The sequence below is a fragment of the Microcebus murinus genome, chromosome 13 (genome assembly GCF_040939455.1).
Source record: "Microcebus murinus isolate Inina chromosome 13, M.murinus_Inina_mat1.0, whole genome shotgun sequence".
NCBI lineage: Eukaryota > Metazoa > Chordata > Mammalia > Primates > Cheirogaleidae > Microcebus > Microcebus murinus.
Window position 1 is genome coordinate 57004824 of NC_134116.1, and position 16512 is coordinate 57021335.

At 41.6% G+C, this 16512-nt stretch overlaps 1 pseudogene; it reads right to left on the minus strand.

Moving 5' to 3' along the window:
* Window positions 1–12439: 12439 nt before the first annotated feature.
* LOC105871586 (kelch repeat and BTB domain-containing protein 6-like) lies at window positions 12440–16512 on the minus strand (annotated as a pseudogene).

Below are 16512 nucleotides of genomic sequence, written 5' to 3' on the forward strand. Positions count from 1 at the left end.
AAACAACAGAAATTTGTTTTCTCACAATTATGGAGGCTGGAAGTCCAATATCAAGATCCCAGGAGGTTTGTTTTCTTCTGAGGCCTCCCCTTGGCTTGCAGATGGCTACCTTCTCTCTGTGTCCTCACATGGCCTTTCTTTTGTGCCATTACATTCCTAGCGTTTCATTTTTCTTTCTTTTTTTTTTTTTTTTGAGACAGAGATTCTGTTGCCTGGGCTAGCATGCCATGGCGTCAGTCTAGCTCACAGCAACCTTAAACTCCTGAGCTCAAGCAGTCCTCCTGCCTCAGGCTCCTGAGTAGCTGGGACTACAGACATGTGCCACTGTGCTGGGCTAATTTTTTCTATTTTTGGTAGAGATGGGGTCTCGCTTTTTCTCAGGCTGGTCTTGAACTCCTGAGTTCAAATAATCCACCCACCTCGGCTTCCCGGAGTGCTAGGATTACAGGCATGAGCCACCGCGCCTGGCCCCTAGCATTTTGTTGTGTGTCCTAATCTCTTCCTAGAAGGACACACAAAGCTTTCATACTTGTGCTTTTGGTGTCATGTGTAAGGAGTCTACTAACTTAGGTCATGGAAATTTACTCCTATGTTTTCTTCTCTAAAAGTTTTCTAGTTTTAGCTCTTATATTTATTTAGGTCTGTGATCCATTTTGAATTAATTTCTGTGTATGAAGGAGTCAAAATTCATTGTTTTTGCATGTGGATATCTAGTCGTTTCAAGACCATTCGTCAAAAAGACTATTCTTTCCACCATTGAATGGTCTTCATACTCTTGTTAAAATTCAGTTGACCATTAGATTAAGGCCCACCCTAATGGCCTTGTTTTAATGTAATTATCTATTTAAAGGTATCTCCAAATACAGTCACATTCTGAGGAACTAGGGGTTAGGACTTCAACATATAAATTGGGGGGTGGAAAGATACAATTTAGCCCATACAGAATGGGAGCAAATATTTCAGATCATATCTGATAATGCAGTGATATCCAGAAAATATAAAGAACTTCAACACCTTAACAATAAAAAGATAACCCAATGAAAAACGGGCAATGGATCTGACAAAACATTTTTCCACATAAGATATACAAGTGGACAAGAAGTAAATGAAAAGAATGTTTAACATCATTAGCCATTTGTTGCTAGGGAAATGCAAGTCCAAATCACAATAGGAGATATCCCATCATATCCACAAGGAAGGCTATCAAAAAGATAGTAACAAGTGTAAGTGTGGAGAAATTGGAACATTAGATACATTGATGTTGGAATTTAACATTTTATAAAATGGTGCAGCCACTTTAGAAAACAGTTTGGCAATTCCTCAAGAAGTTAAACATAGACCCAAGAGTACTGAATATATATGTTCACATGAAAACTTGCACATGAATGTTTATAGCAGCATTGTTCATAATGGCCAAAAAGTAGAAACAACACAAATGTCCATCAAATGAAGATGGCTAAGTAAAATATGGTTTATCCATGCAATGGAATATCAGACCATAAAAAGGAAGGAAGTGGCCGGGCGCAGTGGCTCACGCCTGTAATCCTAGCTCTCTGGGAGGCCGAGGCGGGCGGATTGCTCAAGGTCAGGAGTTCAAAACCAGCCTGAGCAAGAGTGAGACCCCGTCTCTACTATAAATAGAAAGAAATTAATTGGCCAACTGATATATATATAAAAAATTAGCCGAGCATGGTGGCGCATGCCTGTAGTCCCGGCTACTCGGGAGGCTGAGGCAGAAGGATCGCTCGAGCCCAGGAGTTTGAGGTTGCTGTGAGCTAGGCTGACGCCATGGCACTCACTCTAGCCTGGACAACAAAGCGAGACTCTGTCTCAAAAAAAAAAAAAAGGAAGGAAGTACTGATACATGCCACAGCGTGAACCTTGAAAACATGCTTAAGTGAAAAGAAGCCAGATACAAAAGACGACATATTGTATGATTCTATGTATACAAAACGTCCATAGACACAGAATAGATGAGTGGTTGCCTAAGTTTGGGGGAGAAGGTGAAGTTGACAGGAAATGGGAATTAACTGCTAATAGGTACAGGGTTTCTTTTTGGAGTGATGAAACAAATGTGATTGTGATGGTTGCACAACTATTGACTATACAAAATTGAATTATACACTATACCATTGAATTATATAAGACTTTAAATGGGGAATTATATGGCATGTGAATTATATCTCAAAGCCATTAAAACACATAGGATTACAAACAAAACCAATTATTTTTAAATAGTTATCAAAATATTTTTAATGTATAAGAGTGTTATATGTGCTTCTTTACACATTTAGAAGATCTAGCAGGTCTTTTTTATTTTTTTTATTTTTATTTATTTATTTATTTATTTTTTGAGACAGAGTCTCACTTTGTTGCCCAGGCTAGAGTGAGTGCCATGGCATCAGCCTAGCTCACAGCAACCTCAAACTCCTGGGCTCAAGCAATCCTCCTGCCTCAGCCTTCCCAGTAGCTGGGACTACAGGCATACACCACCATGCCCGGCTAATTTTTTCTATATATATTAGTTGGCCAATTAATTTCTTTGTATTTATAGTAGAGATGGGGTCTCGCTCTTGCTCAGGGTGGTTTCAAACTCCTGACCTCGAGCAATCCGCCCACCTGGGCCTCCCAGAGTGCTAGGATTACAGGCGTGAGCCACCGCTCCCAGCCATCTTTTTTATTTATTTATTTTTTTGAGACGGGGTCTCGCTCTTTCTCAGGCTGGTTTTGAACTCCTGACCTCAAGCAATCGCCCGCCTCAGCCTTCCAGAGTGCTAGGATTACAGGCGTGAGCCACTGCGCCTGGCCCTAGCAGGTCTTCTTAATAACTACCATATTTCAAAGAACTAATGAGTATAAATGGTATTTTGAGATATTTGCAACAACTGCAATGAGATATGAAAGATTTACAATTCCTATTGGTAGTAAAGTTACAGGTGCTGCTAATACTATTGTGGTTCATTGCTTATGTTCATAAAAAGAGAACACTAAGTTTCAGTTATAGGTTAGTGAAAATAAAGATATAAATTTTTTCCCAACAAAATTAATGAACCCCCTGAATTCTACCTACAAATACTCTGGGGAAGGGGAGTCTTTGAACCCCAGGTAATAAATCCTGAGTTAGAAAAGAAACCAGTTAGAAAGCTATTATAGAAATCCAAGCCAGCATACACATGAGCTAGTGTGAAGGCAGGAGGAATGGAGAAAAGCGGGGAAAATATAGCTGTATTTTGGGAGCTGCATCCATAGGATTTAGTAATTGCATGAATGTGGACCATGAGGCAGGTGGAAAGAAAGACAATGTCTGGGTACCCAAGTGGACAGTGGGCCATCCATCAAAATAGGAAGTGTGGAAGGAGAAGCGGCTTGAGGGAAGCAAGACTAGAGGAAGCTCAAGAGATCTGTTTGGGGTACATTTAGTATGAGGCAGAGCTGTGGAACAAGATAGCTGAATGTATGGTTCTGTAGCTCAGAAGTAAAGATGGACTAGAGATATAGATATGGGAATCATCAACAGCCAAACAGAATTGAATGCAGTAGTACAGAAATAGAGATATAGAGAAAGAAGATGGCCAAAACAGGAGCTAGAGGGTCAGAAACATTTAAGAAAGGAGCAGAGGACTGACTAGAAGGCTGAAAAGATGATGTAGATAGAACAGAGTCAGAGAAGTAAGAGGAAAGCCAAGACAGTGATTTGATTCCTAGCACCATGGCATAGAGACTTAGGACTCATATACAAAATTATACAATCGTTTTATACACTTAGTTTAAAATTTATCATTTTAACCATTTTTAAAGGTACAATTCAGTGGCATTAGTTACGTTCACAATGTTATGCAGCTATCACCATTGTCTATTTCCAATACATCTTTATCATCCCAAACAGAAACTCTGTAACCATTAAGGAGTAACTTCCCATTTCTCCCTATCCCCAGCCCCTGATAAGCTCTAATCTACTTTTGATCACTATGAATTTGCCTATTCCAGATGTTCATATAATTCATAACATTATTTATATGACTCCACTTCATACAAGTGGAATCATACAATAGTTGTCCTTTTGTGTCCAGCTTATTTCACTTAGCATGGTGATTACCATTTTCACCCATGAAGCATGTGTCAGTACTTCATTCCTTTTTATAACTGAATAATATTCCATTGGCCATATATACCACATTTTCTTTAACCATTCATCAGTTGATGGACACTGGGTTGTTTACATCTTTTGGCTATCATGATTTGCTGCAATGAACATTGGCAGACCAGTATCTGAGTCCCTGTTTTCAATGCTTTCATATGTATATATATTACTGGGCCATATAGTAATTTTATATTTAGCTTTTAGAGAACTGCCAAACTTTTCTACAGTAGCCATACCATTTTACATTCCTACCAACAATGTATGAGGGTCCCAATTCCCCACCAATGCATGCTATTTTCCATTTATTATGACTATTATTTGTTAGAGATTGCATCTCACTTTGTCACCTAGGCTGGAGTGCAGTGGCCCTATCATAGCTGACTGCACTCTCAAATTCCTGGACTCAAGAGATCCTCCCACCTCAGGCTCCTGAGTACCTGGGACTATAAGGTGTGTGCCACGACACCTGCCTAATTTTTTAAATTTTTGTATAGAGACAGGGGTCTCACTATATTGCCCAGGCTGGTCTTGAACTCCTGGCCTCACGGTCCTTCTGACTCGACCTCCCAAAGCACTGGGATTACAGATGTAAACTACTGTTCCTGGCTCCTTTTATCATCATCATCATTATTATTATTATCCCAGCGTAACCACACCACACCAATCTGGCTCAACTTTTATGTAACAAAGTTGTGAGTTGTTTTTCAGTTGCCATGGTCCTCCAGGTTGAAGGTCATGTAACCTGAGCATGCCCAGATGAACCAAGCATGCAACCGCAGATGGAACCTAAATGGTGGGAACAGGACTGAATTAGGAAGTGTACACCGCATGGCAGGATCCAGGATCCAATCAGATCGAGCCCTAGTGTCACCCCATGGCAGGATCCAGTGAGAGCATGCTTTCTGGCATCACCCAGTTGCAAGATTCTATCAGATCATGCCTCATTACCCTCTGACTATAAAACCACCACCCCCTTCCAGAGACACACTGCTTTGGGACTCATCTGTGTGATCCTTACTTGTGCCAAGAAATAAAACCCCCATGCTATAATCGACTTGGCTGGGTCTATTTCCCTGATGCCCACCAAGCAAACAAACCTCTCTGTTTGGGAGGTAACACCAGTAGGTATGAACTGGTATTTCATTGTGGTTTTGATTTGCATTTCCCTAATGACTAATGATGTTGGGCATCTTTTCATGTACTTTTTAGCCATTTGTATATCTTCTTTGGAGATGTCTATTTAAGTCCTTTTCCTTTTGTTTTTAATCGGTGCCCAACATCATCCTTTACTTCCAACTTCACTTCATTCTTTTGCATGCAAATATCTAGTTACTCCAGTACCCTCTGCTGAAAAGACTATTCTTTCCTCACTGAATGATTTGGTACTCTTTTCAAACTCAATTGACCATAGATCTATTAGTTTATTTGTAGACTTATAGTTCTATTTCACTGGTATATATGCAATCTCTCATGACAGTAAGAAGTTATGCCAGTACCACACTATCTTGATTACTATAACTTTGTAATAAGTTTTGAAATCAGCAAAAGTGAGATTTTTGTCTTTCACAAATATTAGACAGCAAGAATATGTGCTGATCAAGGAACACCAGTATCTAGTCTGTTTGAAAGTTATATTTTCTAATTGTAAATTAATATTTCAGTATTACAGCTTTTATACATTTGATTCTTAATGGTTTGGTTAATAGGATTCAGTACTCAAACTCAACCACATCAAGGTGTAGTAATAATTGAATATCCTAACTTCACAATAAGAGAACTAGACCTGGGGTATAGTAACTCTCTGACAAGCAACTTTTGTAGCATCTGTGTGGCTGGACACCTGACACTCTCCTGACAAAACTTCCATTTCATTAGACCACCTTCAATCTTTATCAGTAGGCAGATATCTAAGTTTAGCTGTCTCCAAGTTTGACCTCTGACCTAGTATTGTGTGTAGTATTCAGTGCTTATTTGAAAGAATAAAAAAGTGTGGAGATTTTCAAAAGACTAAAATGAAGTTTTTATAAATATATGTCAAAATAACCCAGGGGTTCTGATACCAAGATCTGCAATCTTGACACCATTCCTTATACTGCCCCTTCTTATCTTTCACGTTGTCCTCTTGAGAATTCCCCCTATGTGTATTATGGAAGTTGGCTGAATGTATTTGAAGTATATACTGCTTTTATACTGCCAAGAGTCCAGGAGATGAGCTAATTGCAATATAACTTCTTTTAGATAAGGTTATTAGACTATTTACTGGTGAGTATTGAATATGAGTTATGCCTGACCCTCTTTAGTATATATGACCAAAACTCTTGAGGTATCTTCCATTACAAAATAAGCTCTGCCTTTTTTTTTTTTTTTTTTTGAGACAGAGTCTCGCTTTGTTATCCAGGCTAGAGTGAGTGCCGTGGCGTCAGCCTAGCTCACAGCAACCTCAAACTCCTGGGCTCAAGCAATCCTACTGCCTCAGCCTCCCACGTAGCTGGGACTACAGGCATGTGCCACCATGCCCGGCTAATTTTTTATATATATATCAGTTGGCCAATTAATTTCTTTCTATTTATAGTAGAGACAGGGTCTCGCTCTTGCTCAGGCTGGTTTTGAACTCCTGACCTTGAGCAATCCGCCCGCCTCGGCCTCCCAAGAGCTAGGATTACAGGCGTGAGCCACAGCGCCCGGCCAGCTCTGCCTTTTTAAAACTACATTCATGCCGGGCGCGGTGGCTCACGCCTGTAATCCTAGCACTCTGGGAGGCCGAGGCGGGTGGATTGCTCAAGGTCAGGAGTTCAAAACCAGCCTGAGCGAGACCCCGTCTCTACCATAAAAATAGAAAGAAATTAATTGGCCAACTAATATATATATATATAAAAATCAGCCGGGCATGGTGGCTTGTGCCTGTAGTCCCAGCTACTTGGGAGGCTGAGGCAGGAGGATGGCTTGAGCCCAGGAGTTTGAGGTTGCTGTGAGCTAGGCTGACGCCACGGCACTCACTCTAGCCTAGGCAAGAAAGCTAGACTCTGTCTCAAAAAAAAAAAAAAAAAAAAAAAAAAAAACTACATTCATGGCTGGTGGAAGGGCCCAGATAAACCCTGTTAATTGAACTAATGATGAACGTTCTGTGATGACCTAACCCAATTTAATAAAACCCTTTGTGGTTCCTGCCCTTAAAATGTGAGTGCAAGGAATGGGGATGGGCAAGTGTCTTTTTCGGAGCAAATCTCAATTTTTGTAAGACTTTTTCATTTGCTAATTTAACATGAAGCAACATTTAAGCAACAGGCAACAAGGAGCAAAAGAGGAAATATTTAGGCTGTAACAGAGCTCTTCAGAGGTTGTTATGTAGCAATTACTTTTCAAAATTCCCTTGACAACTTGGACAGAAAACGTAGCTGAATACATGGGTGCTTGTGGAAAAATGGAGAAACCTGAAGGAAGTATGAAAGGGTTGGGAGTGGAGGTGTGTGTCACACTGCTTTGTTTTTCCCCCCTCTAGCTTTTTATTGGTTTAAATAGATTTGTGTTTCCCTTCTAATTCTCCACCATCTTAATAAAAGAGAAATATACAGAGTGAGAAATGTGATTTTTAATAACATCATTATTCCATGATTGAAAACAGTGTGTTTGGTTGTCTGGTAGAATATGCACATCAGAAATAACCTGTAGTTCTGCAGGCCAGCGTGTTGCTATAACCAGACAAAACAGTTTAATAGCTCTCCCTCAAAGCTGGAAAATTGACAAAAAGATGATTGCTACAAATACACATATTTGTCATATAAATGTAAACAAACACCAAACACATTTATTTATTTCTTGTGAGTGCCAATGCTGTGCCTGGTATTGTTAGGAACTTTTTTTTTTTTTTTTTTGAGACAATGTCTCACTTTGTTGCTTAGGCTAGAGTGAGTGTGGTGGTGTCAGCCTAGCTCAGAGCAACCTCAATCTCCTGGGCTCAAGTGATCCTACTACCTCAGCCTCCCAAGTAGCTGGGACTACAGGCATGTGCCACCATGCCTGGCTAATTTTTTATATATATTTTTTTAGTTGGTCAATTAGTTTCTTTCTATTTTTAGTAGAGACAGGGTCTCGCTCAGGCTGGTTTCGAACTCCTGACCTTGAGCGATCCACCCACCTCGGCCTCCCAGAGTGCTAGGATTACAGGCGTGAGCCACAGCGCCCAGCCAGGAACTTGGAAAAAGACAGACATGGTTCCTGCCATGATGGTGTAGACATTCTAGTGTAGTCTGGAACACATGTAATAAAGAGTAAATAAATTGATAACTGAATACTTCCAGCATGTGAGAAGGGCCCTATAAGAAGGAAAGCAATGAGTCTGAGATACTAAATAAGCAGTATCTAGTATAAAATACAGAGAAGAGCCTGGTCACAGCATATATGAAAAATCTTATATTTAAACTTGTAGGAGATTTAGTAGAAATGAAATACAGAATGGAGTCTTAATGTAGGAAAAGAAAAACAACTAATAACTGAAGTAATACTCTTTACTTGCTGACAGAGGTTAGAGTTCTATATGAAAAAAGGATTGTTAATTTTTAAAATGAATATGGTTATTTGTAATGAAAATTATAATGATAAAAGATGGCCGGGCGCGGTGGCTCACGCCTGTAATCCTAGCTCTCTGGGAGGCCGAGGCGGGCGGATTGCTCAAGGTCGGGAGTTCGAAACCAGCCTGAGCAAGAGCGAGACCCCGTCTCTACTATAAATAGAAAGAAACTAATTGGCCAACTAATATATATAGAAAAAATTAGCCGGGCATGGTGGCTCATGCCTGTAGTCCCAGCTACTTGGGAGGCTGAGACAGAAGGATCACTTGAGCCCAGGTGTTTAAGGTTGCTGTGAGCTAGGCTGACGCCACGGCACTCACTCTAGCCTAGGCAACAAAGCGAGACTCTGTCTCAAAAAAAAAAAAAAAAAAAAAAGAAATCACGTAGTTGACAGAAGCAATTCTTCAAAATGTTCTCTGACAGCTGTTTTGAAGTTTTCACAAACATAAAAAATGACATTATATGTGTATATTGACTAAACTATGATTAATCTGAAGTCAGTATAAGAATTGGACAAGAAACTAAATACTGAATAGACTATTGTGTCTAATGGTCTGAGCTTCAGTAAAGAGGGAAGTAAGTAGATTATAGTCCACAGCACTGAAAAGATGATTCAGGCACAGAAAATGCTGGAATAATAGACAGCCTAATTTGCTCTAAGAAATTTCCAATTTTTGTCATTAACCTATAATTCTGATAGCTCTTATTTTCCTAACAGAAGCAACATTTGTTGTTTAAGATAATTAATACTACCACTGATTATACAGAGCCAATTCTCAATGCTCTTTTCTTTCCACTTGGGAAGTTGGAACATTCTATGATGATCTACAGCACCAGTACACTTAGTCTATGAGGCTTTATTTCATCAAAGCACGATCAAGTGCCCTTGTCTTTTCTGTACGGAGCAGCAGCAGGAGCCTGGGGAGCTCCCCAGGTATTTCTGGGGTGGGATCCCTAACTCATCCTGTGCCAGTTGCAGAAACTCCTGGGAAGGGTGTTTTCCAAATCGCCCAACGTCAGGCCTTGCACAGAGCCTTGGTTTCCTCACCCTTCCCATTCCCTTCCTTGCTACCATGGTCTGGAGGAGCTACATGCTTCTGGTGCTACTCATGCTATGCACCCACTTCCAGCACCCACATCCAAAAGCCAACTGTAAGATTCTGGCCAGCCCCATCCCAGCCTAGAACAAAGAGCAGCTTTGAAGGCCTGGGTGCAAGCTCCACTTTTGCACCTTGGCATTGCAGGACCTACACCTTCCGATCAGCGTCCTTCATCACACCCTACCTGATACCCCACCACCACCGTGTCCTCAGGGGCGTGAGCTGCTTGCAAAATAGCGCATCCTCAGCCTGGCCATCTTCTTGGTCACCTTCTTCTGCCAGAACCCTTTACCTTCCTGCACGTCTGGAAGGCAATGGCCCAAGTAGTTCAGGAAATGGCCACAGATCCACTATGTTATATAGGCCTAAGACCCTAAGCAATTCTCTATGAGAGCTACTGCAAAATATTGCCTTTTTCCACTAGAGTTTCTAAGTTGGTATGATATGGGTCTGGAGAATCCTGGAAATCACTTTGGCTGTCATGTGATAAAATCACAGATGGGGTAGAATGGATTGCTATTTAAACTAATAGCTTTTTGCCTTCATTCTACAAGAAGGAATTACTGAATTTTAACTACATACATGTTGACCCAGAATAAAGACTACCTCTCCCAGGCACCCTCGCAACTAGATGTACCATATAGTTAAGATCTGGCCAATTGCATGAACCAGCAGTGATATGCACAATTTCCCTTATATAAAAGACAGGATCATACCCTCCCCTTCCCCTTCCTTCTTGATGGCTGGAACGTAGACATGTGGGTGAATCATCTGGACCAGGACAACATGCTAAGGATAACAGAAACAGGCAGACAGAAAAGCCTGGGTCTCAGGTGATTTTTAAACAGATTATTATACTTTTATATGAGAAATTTAAACAACTATAGATTCTCTATTACATACAACCAACCTGTGTTCTAACCAATGCATAAAGTGAGAGAAAACGTCCCATGATACATTTTCTGTACAAAGAAAGCCCTGAAGACATTAAGACTGGATTAGGCTGTGCCTAAAGTGAATGCCATTGCTGGACTTTTCAGTTACATTAGGCAAAACATGCTATTTTATTTTCTTAAGATGATTTAAATTACAGTTCTATTGCTTACAACTGAGATTCCTGATTCTTCTCATTCTTTAAGTCACAAACAGCCATTTTGGAAGAACATTTTTTTGCCTGCCACTTATGTAGTCTGATTTAAATAGTTTGCCCAGAATTAAGGATTAGTTTTCCCCAAAAAAGTATTCCTGATTGAGATATAAAATAGTAGGTCCAAGCAGCAATTTTACCTTTGGAGGTAAGAATGTAAAAGGCTGATTCCATTGGATAGAGATGACCAGGTTGTTTTAATATATCTCAGATATGGAGGGAATAGTATGCAACATCATCTGTTCCCTAGTGTTCTAAAGGAAAATATATGCTTTCAAATCATATCTATATAGAAATTCCTATCCAATCACTTTTCTATTATAAAAATTAAAATTTGAAGGTTAAAGCACTTGTGGCAGTAAATAATATAAAACTTATTAGAAGACTAAATCAGTGTAACAAACCAAACATACTAAATAATCAAATCAATATTGGACTTTTAGCACAGAAAATTATTAGTTTTATTTCTTTGGAATGTTAAAACCAAACTTGCAGTAATAAACTCCCACTCTGTAGGGGACTGACATATATTTTCCTAGTTTAAGAATTAAATTTATTCTGCTTGGAACACATGCTCAAGGCAAAAAAAAATAAAAACATAAAAAAAAAAAAGAAGAATTAAATTTAGTGAGTAATGTACATGTTCTGCCCAGAGTGTTTAAAAGCAATGTGCTCCAGACAAGGTCCTTGTGATAAACAAGGCTGTTGCCTAGAGACATAAGAAAGGACCTGAGCTGCAATTAAGCAAGAGTGGCCCCACCCCACAGCAATGGGGGTCTGGAGGCCACACGATAAACACATTGTTCCTGTGATTGCTGCATACACCCCATAAAATGGCTGGTTAGTCAATGATGGGTAAGACCCCTCAAGGGAGGGGCGACCTAAGCCAGCAAAGCCACCAGGGTTCAGCTGAAGATCTTAGGGGATCACCCTAAGAGAAGCTGGGGATGACAAATGCCCCCTGTGGCTTGCCTTGCCCATCCTTGCTAATCTCGGTCTGTGATCTATGCCGGGCGCCTAGAGCAACCACCTGGAAATTCTGAGCCAGGGGATGTCTGCGTCCCTAAGGCTACACATTCCGGAATTTATGGCCATTGCTGAAATGCCTGGGTGGTTATGTACAAGGAACTAACTTTAATTTTTTAGAGTATAAAAATAAAACTGACCCAGTGTATTATTACTTGAGTCAACCATCTGTATGTGTGTCCGCATTTTTCTTTGTGTTCTGCATTTTTGTTTTGTGTTCTGTGTTCATCCTCCGTCCTGTAAACATGCCACAACATCACTCTGCTCAGGAATAGAAAGGATATCTTTTAAAGATATTTCCGATAGCAGTAAAGACAACTTAGTGATTCAGTTTAGTTACAACAAACCTTGTGATCCCGTGCATTTTGGTAATCCTATGCATTTCTAAGCTTGTTCATTTCACTGAAGTGCTATGTTCGTCCAAAAATCATCATCATAAAAAGAAGTTACACTTTCTGCCTCACAGTCCAATCCACTCCATATAACATATTCTTCAGTGAGGAAACTCTGACCAGGTTCAAGGCAAGAAGGATAAACACCAGCTGAGAGGCAAAAAAAAGTTAGAGTCAAACAGCAAGATGCCTAATGTGGTATCTATATTAATCCATTGGTCTCCCCTAACATCATATTCATACAGTCACCTGGTTCTTGTTCCATCCTTGGGTGTGTGAGGTGATGATCAACAATTTTTGGCTGGGCATGGTGGCTCACGCCTGTAATCCTAGCACTCTGGGAGGCCAAGGTGGGAGGATCACTCTAGGTCAGAAGTTTGAAACCAGCCTGAGCAAGAGCAAGACCCCATCTCTACTATAAGTAGAATGAAATTCATTAGACAACTAAAAATATATATAGAAAAAATTAGCCGGGCATGGTGGTGCATGCCTGTAGTCCCAGCTACTCAGGAGGCTGAGGCAGGAGGATCACTTGAGCTCAGGAGTTTGAGGTTGCTGTGAGCAAGGCTGACACCAGGACACTCTAGCCTGGGCAACAAAGTGAGACTCTGTGTCAAAAAAACAAAAACAAAAACAACTTTTGGCCATGATTGATAATCTGGCAATTGTTAATATCTGATACCAAGGGAATATTATTAATCTGCCTCCATTCTTCCCTGACTGGGTTATAGACCTTCATGACTGAGATCTTTCAGATACAGTAGATCTCATCATTGAAGACACATGTTTCCTCAAAATAACGTGGCTTAAGAGAAACACACTTCAGCCACATGTTATGGCTAGGATCATAACAGATCATACGCCTACTGTTGAGAACACAGAGATAGTTCTGAATTACCATTAGGTTAAAGGATATAAAAGAATGGGGTAGCGGAGCCACTAATGCCCACTAGTTCCTCTGGACATTATAGCATTCCACTTCCTTCAATTTAACTCCAGTAATAGGGTCTTGCCCAAACAAAATGTAAATGTAGCCATTGAGGTATGCAATATACATGCCCTCACCACACAGCAAGTGGTCTGCAAGCTGCTGCCAACTATTCTGGGCTGGTTTACACACCCAGAGGTCTTTTCCAGGCTGGGCAACAAGATAGATGTCATGCTCTGGAGAGATACAGACAGCTAAGGTAGTGACAGTCCTAGTGTAAGCAAGGCAGGTCAAAGGTGAGGGCACTTTGTAAATACCCCCTGAGTATGGGTCACAGCAGAGAAAGGGATCTCCGGGGTGTCCAAAGATCACCATCTTCTTGGCACATAATACCCAGCCTCTGGGGTGGATTTTCTGCTGCAGATACAACAGAGCTGCTGCTGCTGCTGCTGCTGCTGCTGCTGCTGTTTGGCACTGGCACCAGAGACTTGTACATGTCACCATAACACATCTGCAGGACCCCTTCAATGGTGTCCAGGCAGTACTTCTTCACAATGGGCTTGGTCAGCAGCCCTTGCAGGTAGTCCTGATCATTTTCAGTGAAGTGTGCCCAGCGGACACACTTGAACACTTCTGCAGCACTGGGACCCCGCTCTTTCGGAGCTGCCTCCAGCCACTGCACAGCCACATGGCACACTGTTCACTCTCTATGTTCAGACTATCCAGGTGCAGGACAGCCAGCAGCTGGGCCAGGGTCAGATATGCTTGAGTTTCCTCCCAAATGGAACCCATCTGGCTTAGATGCTTGAAGTTGTGAGCTATATAGGAATGAGCCTGAGAGCGTCGCTTGTGATGGTCAAAGGCGTCAGCAAATTTGAGGATGGCGGTGCAGTTGGCCAGGTCAAGACGGCGCGCTAAGAAGGAGGCACAGGCTTCGCGCACATACTCCAGCTGTAGCATGTCGGAGGCTGCATACAGGCGCTGCACATTGGCCTCACTCAGGGACACACGGCCCGTGTAGCAGTAGTCGACCAACACCTCGAAGGCTCGACGTCCACATCGTGCATGGTCACACTCGCCTGCTGGCTCTCGTACATGCCGCCCGTGAACATGCTCTTGAAGTAGGGACACGCGGCGGGGGACGCTGAGGGCGAGAACGGCGGCAGGGACCCGGCTCTGGCTGCCCTCACCCTTCCCTCGCTGACGCTAAGACAGGGGCGTCGCAGCACGGGCCGCATTTAATTCAGCCCTATGCCGCGGTGCCGCCTCCCCTTATCCCGTAGAGACAGCGCCTGACTCACCCGCGTGCATTTCCGCGCCCTTTCTCCGCCTCAGCTCGCCCTCATTGGACCCGCTGGCTGGAGGCCAGAGAACCGCCCCGGCCAGGAGTACTACCACTCCCAGCTTGCCTTTCGCGCCTCGATGCATCCTGGGACCCCTCATACTTCCAGGCAGCGGCGGGCGGAACGAAGCCGCTTTGCATGCTGGGAATAGTAGTTCTTATAGTATCGCGAGCTTCCTCTGCTGTTCATTGTTTTGACTGTCGCTGTTAGAGCCAATTCTCCTCGATATGATTTTACGGTTTATAACTTTGGCTTTGGGATCTAGATTAGTCGGCTGACTCTAGTATATATTGTTTGGCTTTTCTCTTCGAACTGTTTCTTCTTTTGTAAAATGTGAATAAAAGTATTTCATAGGATTGTGTGAAAATTAAATGAGTTAAATTGCATTGGATATAGGAGGCTCTTAATAAATATTTGTTGGTTTGTAGAATAATCAAGTATTTACGGTAGTACTTAGAGCATAAATGTTCAAGAAGTTTTGGTTTTCCTTCTAGTGTTTATAAAAAATGAAGCACCACTAATTTGAAATCATGAGCCTGAGAAAGCACAAGGAGCTCCCATATACTTTGCCCCCTTCACAGTTTCTCCTATTATTTACATCCTGCATTAGTGTATATGTTTGTTAGAATTGATATTAAATATTTTTACTGTCTATGTGGTTTTGTCCATTGTCTAGAAAGTGATAATTCTCTTGAAAGGAAGACTTTCTCCCCTAAATGTATAGACAACATCATTAGTTTCCTCTTTCTGAGACCAAAAGACAACTGTTAGAGTTTCTAGGATTGGTTGGCCATTGCTGAAATTAGAGCTCTAGCTTTTTCACTATTGCCTCTCTTTATTTGCCATGACTGAGGAAACTACATCCAACCCCCTGAAATGTCTGCATTTCAAAACCTGATGTCCCTCTCTAGCCTCTTCTTTAACTCTTGGACTCTTCAGTTATTCAATACCTCTTTCTCTTTTTATACACAGAAAGGAAAGACATCCTTTACAAATCCTTACCCCCAAACAATGGAAGCCAGAAGTCTGGTGGGTACTTTAGCTTCCTTTTAGACCCAGTGGCTCAGGCATTTCCCCTTTTTTGTGTAAAGTTTCTGCTACCATCAGAGCTGACTTAGTTTTATATCATCCACTCAACCTTTCTTATCCCATACAGTTCATTCCTTATGACTCACTGAGAATACCCAACACCTTTCTGCTTCCAGACTCCCCTTCTAAGAAATCTTAACACTTAGATTTAATTTCATAGAAGGGGAGTCTGTGAGAGTCTCACTTCATTATCCATCACTGTGAAAACCTCAATTTAGCTACTCTTCCTGCCCTCTCCTCTGAAGGACAACCTTATGAGTGTATCACCAGCACACAGTCTTCAACCCTTTCTTGTTCTGACATCACCAAAACTCCTCTCAAAGACCTTGATATCGCCTTCTTTGTAGAAGAACCCAGACACATTCTTGGTTTCTCCTTGGTCCCTCTCCCAAAATTTAGTCCTCAGCCTCCATAAGATTACACATTGTGGCAAAGAAAATCTTAAAGATCTCTATTACAAATATTGTTGGAGATGCCCTAGTATTGAGCAGGTAACCTCAACTTGCCCCACTTGCCAGAAACACAATCCTGGTCAACATATCCAGATGGGGCAAGGATGAGAGCCAACTCTCTCTGGTCAAATACTCTGGATTTTTGTTTAGATAATGACACACCCAGTTTAGTCTCTGAGCCAGTAGGTGGTGCTTGTGGTGAGATTCAACCACACCTTGTGTGATGAGTCAGTAAATGCAGTAAAAGAGCATGCAAATTGACCTCCCAGTAAGTAGATGGCACTTGCTGAGAGGAACAGGCTGCAGTGTTGGTTTTGGGTCCTGTA